Source organism: Physeter macrocephalus, chromosome 21, assembly GCF_002837175.3.
Source record: "Physeter macrocephalus isolate SW-GA chromosome 21, ASM283717v5, whole genome shotgun sequence".
Classification (NCBI taxonomy): domain Eukaryota; kingdom Metazoa; phylum Chordata; class Mammalia; order Artiodactyla; family Physeteridae; genus Physeter; species Physeter macrocephalus.
This window is the reverse complement of record NC_041234.1, coordinates 31671541-31680889: the sequence shown is the minus strand read 5'-3', so window position 1 is coordinate 31680889 and position 9349 is coordinate 31671541. Positions and strand designations below refer to the sequence as shown.

Sequence of the window (9349 nt, the reverse complement as noted above, 5' to 3'; positions counted from 1 at the left end):
ACCTAAGTGTCCATTGACAGATGAATGGATAAAGAAGATTTGGCACATATATACAATGGAATATTACTCAGCCATAAAAAGAAACGAAATTGAGCTATTCGTAGTGAGGTGGATGGACCTAGAGTCTGTCATAGAGCATGAAGTAAGTCAGAAAGAGAAAAACAAATACCGTATGCTAACACATATATATGGAATCTAAAAAACAAACAAACAAAACGTTTCTGATGAACCTAGGGGCACAACAGGAATAAAGACGCAAACGTAGGCATGGACTTGAGGACACGGGGAGGGGGAAGTGTAAGCTGGGACGAAGTGAGAGAGCAGCATGGACATATATACACCAACAAATGTAAAATAGATAGCTAGTGGGAAGCAGCTGCATAGCACAGGGAGATCAGCTCGGTGCTTTGTGACCACCTAGAGGGGTGAGATAGGGAGGGTGGGAGGGAGACGCAAGACGGAGGAGATATGGGGATATATGTATATGTATATGTATAGCTGATTCACTTTGTTATAAAGCAGAAACTAACACACCATTGTAACGCAATTATACTCCAATAAAGATGTTTAAAAAAATCAAAGCTCTTCTCAAGAATTTTTTGACACAGTGAGTAATACACTTCATGCATATTCCTGGGCCCTAGACCCAAATTTTCTGATCCAGTAGGTAAGGTTGAGGTCCAATAATCTGCATTTATTTTAACTTTTTATTTGGAAATGATTTCAGACTTACAGAAAATGTTGCAAGAATAGTAATTATATTTTTTCCTGAAACATGTGAAAGTAAATGTCCCTAAATACTAGTGTATTTTTCCTAAAATCTAGACATTATTTTATATAACTACAGTATAAAAACAAAGCCAGGAAATTAACATCGATTCAACACTATTATCTAATCTGCAAATCTTTTTCAAAATGTGCCAATAGTCCCAATAATGCCCTTACTAGCAAAAGAAAACCTTTTTTTTTGTTCCCAGATCCAGTCCAGGATAGTGTGTTGCATTTACTTGTCACATCTTTCAGTCTTTTTTTTTTCAGTCTTTTTGAAATCTAGCCTTTCTTCATCTTTTATGACATCGACATTTTTGTCAAACATAGGCAGGTTGTTTTGTAGACTGTCCCTTGGATTCATTCTTATATCTCTGATTCCAATCCAAGACCTCAGGGTTATTGTAATCTTATCCCTTTCCCATATTTGAAATGCCTTTCTCTGACCATGGTAAACATGACTCTTGTTATCTATGATATATTTGTTTGCTCAGATCTTCATATAAGGTAGTTTCAGAATTCCTAAACATACCCCTGTTTAAAAACAAATTTACTAACTAAAGTACAACATTTGTGTACAGTTCTTTTTGCTTTCAGCCTTCAAAATAAATATTGTTTCCCAAAGCTACTTAGGTTAGTTATTTTCTCCCCCATGCCCTTCAGTGTGGTTATATTATTCATTTGTAATACAGTTAGGTTCCATTATTTCTGTTTACATCCCATTTGGGGTTCCCCTCTCATCCTAGTTTATTTTAATTTATTTATTTTGCAACCACTTTTTTACTTTCCTTATTTTTTTTCTAGAGTCTGTGAAACGTGACTATTGTTCTAAGACTCAAAGCTCTGCAAAAAGGTATACCCAGAGAAATACTGCTTCCTGCTCCATCCTAGTCCCCACCCCCTCCTTCTTTCTACCACGTTCCCACCCCACTCCCTTTGGACTACAAATTTCATTCATTACGTCATGTGCAGGCTCAGAGTGAAGTGTTGGGCCCTGGGAGAGGGGTTCCCTGTGAGTCTATGCTCCAGTTCCTTTCTGCAGTAAATGTCTCTAGAGGCCTGATTGCAAATATCCCTGCCTACTGGATTCCCTGGATATGGTGTGTTGAAGGTTGAGAAGATTCATCTGAGCTCTTGGTTGTGGGCTTATTCAGCCTAAGGACTGAGGAGTTTCACTGTTTTATTTAATTTAGGTTTAATGAAAGATAAAATTTGTCCTGTATGCCAGTGTGACCAATATTTAGTTATTATCTCTAGAGTACTTGCTACAATAATAGGAAATAAAAGGCTACAGAAAATTATTTTTCTAAGAAACATGAATTAAAATTCTCCTCTAAATAAAATCTAGTTAATTATGCAAAATTAACTTAAAATTTTTGGTTTTGCAAAAGCAGAAAGGTTATTGATATCAGGAAAGAAAAAACCTTGATTGCAAAACCCTGCAGCATGGAGAGTGGGGAGGGCTGAGCAGATGGGCCCTTTCCAGTTCAGGAGCCTGGTCCAAAGTGGAAAGATGATGCTGAGAGTTCCTCATCCTTCACTGCCTCCCAGGTGGTTGATGTCACATCTCCAGGGGTGGTTTGCAGTGAGTTGTTTCATTTGAGGCTGGAAGTAAATGATACACTGGTGACCTCAGCAGGGTGTCCAGGTCCTGCTGGGGTCCCAAGATATGACAACAACTAAAAGGCAACGTCACTGCCCTGGTTTGTGATTGTATTAGGGTTTGGACATTGGCTATAGATGCTGCCACAAACACCTTTAGACAAGAGGTAAAGAGGAGAGAGAAACAGAAGAGGGAGACTGTGAGGGAGGGAGAGAGGAATCTGAGAGGCTGTGAGAGAGAAAGAGTCAGAAAGAGATAAGCAGATAAAAGACAGAGTGTGCAACTTGGTGAGGCAGGGATGGAGGGTCTTCTGCCTAAGGAATGTGCACTCAACTCACAGGCAAAACTGGAGGGGAATCTATAAGAATCTAAGTCAGGGATTGGGCTACCCTGGCCTCTCTCTGGAGAAACCCTTGCCCTGTCATCTGTCCCACTGAGTCCCTACTATCGCCCCTCCAGAATAAATTCACATGTCCAGCGAAACCTATGGAGAACACTCCCAAGGAAAAGGATCAGAATGTGGGCTGATGCCTTTCTCCCACTGGACATGCCTGGGGAGGGGGTTGGGAGGGACTAAGGGAAGCAGAAAAACTGCCTCTCTGCCCAGGAGCAGCTGGGGTATCCTCAGGGCAGGAGTGAGGGACCCACATCTGACACCCTTGGACCTGGGCTATGGAAAGTGTCTCCTCTCTGTGCTGTCTATGCCCCGGTAGGTGATTTTGTCCAACCCCCTGCCTCCAGGTAGCCAGGTACCAGGACACACCAGCTGCACCAGCAGATTCAAAAGCCTAAGGGGAGAATTGTGTGTCCCAGGTTTCTTGGCAGATGGCCTAAGCTGCTTTGCTTTGCAGCTCTGCAGATTGAAAGGAATGAGGGTACAAGGGCCAATGGGGCCAGAGAAAGAACACCTGGTGAATTATTCAGGATTTGATGACCAGCATCTGGATTTTGCTACCCAGAGGCAGTGTGCATCTCAACATCCACCTGGAAGGGATGCGGAGCCTGGACGTCACTGCAACCCTTCAAGGGTACTGGGTTTGGTGATCCAGCTGACTTGGGCTGCTGTTGTAGGGACCAAGGTTACACAGCCCCATTAACACATCAGTTTCACTGCTGGGAAGCAGTGAAATAAAATTGCCATGCAAATCTCGTTCAAGTCTTCATAGCGACATATATTTTCTTTTCTCCTGGGTGAAAACCTAGAAGTGGAATAGCTGTTAAACCCTCCAACTTTGTTTTTATGGTAAGTGCATTGTTAGATTTTAAAGAAACTACCAAACTGTTTTCCAGATTGGTTGTACCAGTGTACCAGTCCACAGGGCACAGTAGATACTCCAGACAAAAACCCACACATGTATACAGACAACTGATTTTTTTAAGGTACAAAGGCATTGTGGTGGAGAAAGGATAGCCTTTTCAACAAATGGTGCTGGAGCAATTGGATATTCATTGCAAAAGAATGTACTTGGATCCATACCTTGCAATATATTCAAAAATTAACTCAAAATGGATCATAGACCTACATGTATAACCTAAAAGTATAAAGCTTCTAGAAGAAATCACAGGAAAAAATTTTGACATTGTTAGGCAAATATTTCTTTGTTTTGACAGCAAAACACGATTCATAAAAGAACAAATTGATAAATTAGATTTCACCAAAACTGAAAAATCCATTCTTTAAAGGACACAGTTAAGATCATTAAAAAAACAAGCCACAGGGCTTCCCTGGTGGCGCAGTGGTTAAGAATCCGCCTGCCAATGCAGGGGACACGGGTTCAAGCCCTGGTCCGGGAGGATCCCACATGCAGTGGAGCAGCTAAGCCCATGTGCCGCGGCTGCTGAGCCTGCGCTGTGGAGCCCGCGGGCCACGGCTACTGAAGCCTGAGTGCCTGGAGCCCATGCTCTGCGACAAGAGAAGCCACCGCAATGAGAAGCCCACACCACAATGAAGAGTAGCCCCCGCTTACTGCAACTAGAGAAAGCCCGTGCACAGCAACGAAGACCCAACGCAGCCAAAAATAAATAAATAAATAAAGTACTCAAGAAACTGTTATACTTAAAACAAAACAAAAACCGAAAAACAAGCCACAGTCTAGGAAAAGTCTTTGCAAAAACGTGTATCTAAGTATAAAAAAGACTCACAAAACTCATCAATAAGAAAATAGCCCAGTAAAAAACGGGCAAAAATTTGAGCAGAAGATATACAAATGACAAATACATGAAAAGGTGCTCAGCACCATTGTCATTAGGGGAATACAAATTTAAAGCATAAAGACATACCACTACACACTTACTAAAATGGCTAAAATTAAAATGACTGCCCATAGCAGGTGTTGGCATAGATGTGGAAGAGCTGGAATGCCCATACACTGCTGATGGGAACGTAAAATGGTACAACCAATTTGGAAAACAGTTTGGTAGTTTCTTTAAAATCTAACAATGCACCTACCATAAAAACAAAGTTGGAGGGTTTAACAGCTATTCCACTTCTAGGTTTTCACCCAGGAGAAAAGAAAATATATGTCCCTATGAAGACTTGTACAAGATTTGCATGGCAATTTTATTTGTAATAGTCAAAAACTGAAAACAATTTAATGTCCATCAACAGGTGAATGAGGGACTTCCCTGGTGGCGCAGTGGATAAGACTCCATGCTCCCAATTCAGGGGGCCTGGGTTTGATCCCTGGTCAGGGAACAAGATCCCACATGCATGCTGCAACTAAGAGTTCGCATGCCACAACTAAGGAGCCGGTGAGCCACAACAAAGGAGCCCGCCTGCCACAACTAAGACCCAGCACAACCAAATAAATAAATAAATACATATTTTTAAAAACAGGTGACTGAATAAACAAATTGGAGTCCATATAACACAACATGGATAAATCTCAAAATAATTATACTGAGTGAAGGAAGCCAGACAACCAGGGGTACATAGAGTATGTCTCTATTTACATGAAACCTTATAAAATGCAAATTAATCTTCAGTGACAGAGCAAATCAGTGCTTGATTAGGTATATGCAAGTGGGGATGAGAGAGTGATGAATGTGTTTACTAACTTGATTATGGTGAATATATTTATATATAATATAAACTTATCAAATTGTGTAATTTTAATATGTACAATTTACTGTATGTCAATTATACCTCAATTAAGCTGTTTTTAGAAAACGTCATAGATAGCAGCAATCTGTATGATCAGTCATGCCAGAAATACATGCAAGAAAGTCTAAGATGTTGAGATATAAAACTGGCAGATATATTTTTCTGATCTCATACCCGGCAGCAATGATTTATCTTTAACACCAACTCTCAGATTCTGAGTTCCCCCACTTCTCTCAAGTGATATAGTTATGATTTGTGCAAAATTCCATCTTTATGTTATACTTCAATATAAAGTTTACTCTTTTAAAAGAGAAGTGGAAATATACTATAGAGCAAAAGAATCTTCAGCTCAATGAACAATATTCTAGACAATATGGGAAACTCCCACAGCCACATAATGCTGGCCTTTTCATTCATCCATCCTGGAGTCAGAAGGTCCACAGCATCCTGGGTCCTGGTGCAGGCCTTGCCCTCACACAGGGGTCTGTCACCACCACCAGCACAGAGAGCCTCTCCTGTTCCCTTGGTGGAAAAGTGCTGAGCACAGAGACTTCCACCATCCTGGTTTCTCACACTCTAGTCTGTAGCCCTGACAGTCGGCAAGTCCTTCCACACAACTGGCCACAGGCTTTCCTGCTTGTAGATGTATTCATCATTTACACGTGCTCTCTGCAGGTGCTGGGGTTTACAATCTCCTCATGGGGTGGAGACTAGCATTGTGGTGAAGGATTAGCCAAACATGGTCTTCATTCCTCCCTCTACTATTTGTTGACTGTCTGACCTTAGGCAAATTCTGGCCTCTTGAATCTACATCTGTGACATCTATATCACATGCTCCTGGGAGCGTTTGGGTTTCTTGTGAACCCAAAACAGAGTAAGCACAGAATACATACATGGTATTATTATCACCATGTTCATCAGTTAATAATAACAACAGTTAATGTTCATAGATTACTCACTATGTGCCTAGCCCTATGCTAAGTGCTTTACAAGCACAAGTTACAACAGCCCTGTGAGGGAGGTGCAGTTATTACCTCATTTCACAGAGAAGGAAATGGAAAGTCAGGGAGGTTGAGTGACTTGCCCAAGGTCACTCAGTCATCAGGTGTTGGGGCAGGGAAGTGAACTCAGGTCTATCTGCCTACAGAGCCCACATCCCTCCCACCAGGCTGCACTGTCTTCCACCCCATTTGGCCTCAAAGAGCTCCAGTCACTCCTTTCCAAACCCAGTGACCCCAGAACTTCAGAACAAGGTATCTGACTTATTCCTTGCAGTAGGCAGAATAATGACCCCCAAAGATATTTGGTCATAGTCCCTGGACACTGTAAATGTTACCTTACTTGGGAAATGGTTCTTTGCAAATATGATTAAGTTAAGGCTGTTGAGATGTGGAGATTATCCTGGATTATCTGGGTGGGTCCTAAATGCAACTACATGTATCCTCATAAGATATGCATAAGAGATGCCCAGAGTCCAGGAGAGAGAGGAGGTAAGGGAGTGGGAGGGAGAAGCAGAGAGAAGCAGCCAAGAATTGGAGCCAGACCAGGGGCTGGAGCCAGAATTGGAGTCGAAGCTGCTTTTGCTAAAGCAGCAGCAACTAAAGAAGTTGAAAAGATGCTGGTTATCGTAGGAATACTCACCTCCCTCCTTTCTTTCCTGTATGTGATAGCTCTGTCCATTAGGAAGTTCTTTGCTGGTGGGATTTGGAGAACAAATGTGCAGCTTCCCAGGAAGATAGTGGTGATCACCGGAGCCAACATGGGCATCAGTAAGGAGACGGCCAGAGAGCTCACTTGCAGAGGAGTATGCATTGCCTACTGAGATGTACTGAAGTGGGTATCTGCTGCTAGTGAAATCTCAGCTAATACAAAGAACTCCCAGGTGCTGGTGTGGAAACTGGACCTATCCAATACCAAATCCATCTGAGCTTTTGCTGAAAGCCTTCTGGCAGTGCAAAAGCAGCTCCATATTCTGATCAACAGTACAGGAATGATGATGTGTCCATATCCCAAGACAGCTAACAGCTTTGAAACCCACCTGGGAATCAACTGCCTGGGCCACTTCCTTCGCATTTGCTCTCTCCTGGAGCAGCTAAAGGAGTCTGCTCCTGCACAGATGGTGAACCTGTCATCGGTGGCTCACCATGCTGGCAAGATTCGCTTCCAGGACCTTGAGAGTGAGAAGTGCTACAGCTGGGGTTTTGCATATTGCCACAGCAAGATGGCCAATATACTTTTTACTTGGGATCTGGCCAAGAGGCTCCAACGGATGGGGGCCACCCTCTATGCAGTGCACCCAGGCATGGTCCACCCTGAGCTTGTCCAATACTCATTCCTGCTGTCCCTGCTCTGGCAGCTCTTCTCCCTCTTTGTCAAATTGGTGTGGGAGAAGGGGGCAGACCAGACTGCACTGTGCATAACTGAGGGCCTGGAGCCCCTGAGTGCCAAGTACTTCAATGACCGCAAGAGGACCTGGGTATCTCCAAGGGCCTGAAGTAACAAAATGGCTGAGTGCCTGTGGAACGTCAGCCATGAGCTTCTAGAAATCCAGTGGGAGTAGAGCTGGTGGAAGAGCCACAGCCTTATCAGGCCAAGTCCACGCCATAATGAAAGGGGACCAAGGAGAAGGACCATCCTGAAGGATTTTCCTTCTGGTTTACTGCTGTTGCAAACCCTGCCCTGTTCTGATTCTCCTGACCCTTATGGAAACCTTGGCACACCCAATGCTCTTGTGAAGCTGGCTCACAGCATGAGATGCTCACAACTGCAGAGGATTCTTCTCCAAGAATTTCATGAATAGAGTGATCTCTTGGGGCAGGAGGACTGGGCAGATCCCAGGTGGGCATGGGGAAGGCAGAAGAGCCTGGGAAATTGGGGGCAATTTCTTCATCAATACCAGAAATGCCAGCCAACATTTTCAGCTGAGGCGACAGGAGCATCAGGGTTACATATTTCCAGGGACTGTAAGACTCAAACTTTTGGCTGATCTCTTTTCTCTTTGGAATACTAGTCGCATCTCTTGAGTCTAGACAACTCAGGAAAATCTTGGCTAACCTTGGCCAACTTTAGTTCCTTCCTCTGAGCATCCTGAAGCCACTGTGTGAAGCTGGACCTTCCCATTTTCTTTTTCCAGTTCTTTTTTTAAGGTTAAAAAAATTGCCAGCCTTATTGAGATATAATTCACATATAACACTGTGTAAGTTAGGACCTCCATTTTCAATCATGCAGATTGTTTCTTTTTCTAAAGAGTTCCCTTTACCTCAATTTTTAGAGAAAATAAAAACTGAACATGGAAGGAAAGAAGGGAGGGAGGGAGGAAGGGAGGGAGGAAGGAAGGAAGGGAAGGAAGGAAGGAAGAAAGGTGGAGAGAGATTTGAAGAGATACACAGAGGAGAAGGCAATGTGAAGATGGAATAGAGAGAGATCTGAGGATGCTGGCCTTCAAGATTGGAGTAATGCCACCTGAAGCCAAGGAATGATGTGAGCAATCAGAAGCTGAAAGAGGCAAAAAATGGATTCTCCCTAGAACCTGTAGATAGAGTATAGCCCTTCTGACACCCTTGATTTAGGCCAGTGATGCTGATTTCAGGTTTATGACCTCCAGACTGTGAGAAAATAAAGCTCTATTGTTTTATGTCACCAAGTTTGTGGTCACTTGTTACAGCAGCCACAAGAAACTAATACCTGATTTTGCTACCTAAAAGTGGAATGCTGCTGTAACAAATACCTAAAAATATGAAAGTGGTTTTGGAATTGGGTAATGGGTAGAAGCTAGAAGAATGTTGAGAAGCTTGATAGAAATGTCCTAGATTGAATTGAAAAGACTGTCAGTAGAAATAACAACTTTGAAGGTGATTCTGGTGAGATCTCAGAAG

General features: G+C 42.9%; 1 pseudogene; it reads left to right on the top strand.

Annotated features, from left to right (window-relative positions):
• The first annotated feature begins 7089 nt into the window (after window positions 1–7089).
• Window positions 7090–8034, top strand: LOC102994173 (retinol dehydrogenase 12-like; annotated as a pseudogene).
• The last annotated feature ends 1315 nt before the right edge of the window (window positions 8035–9349 follow it).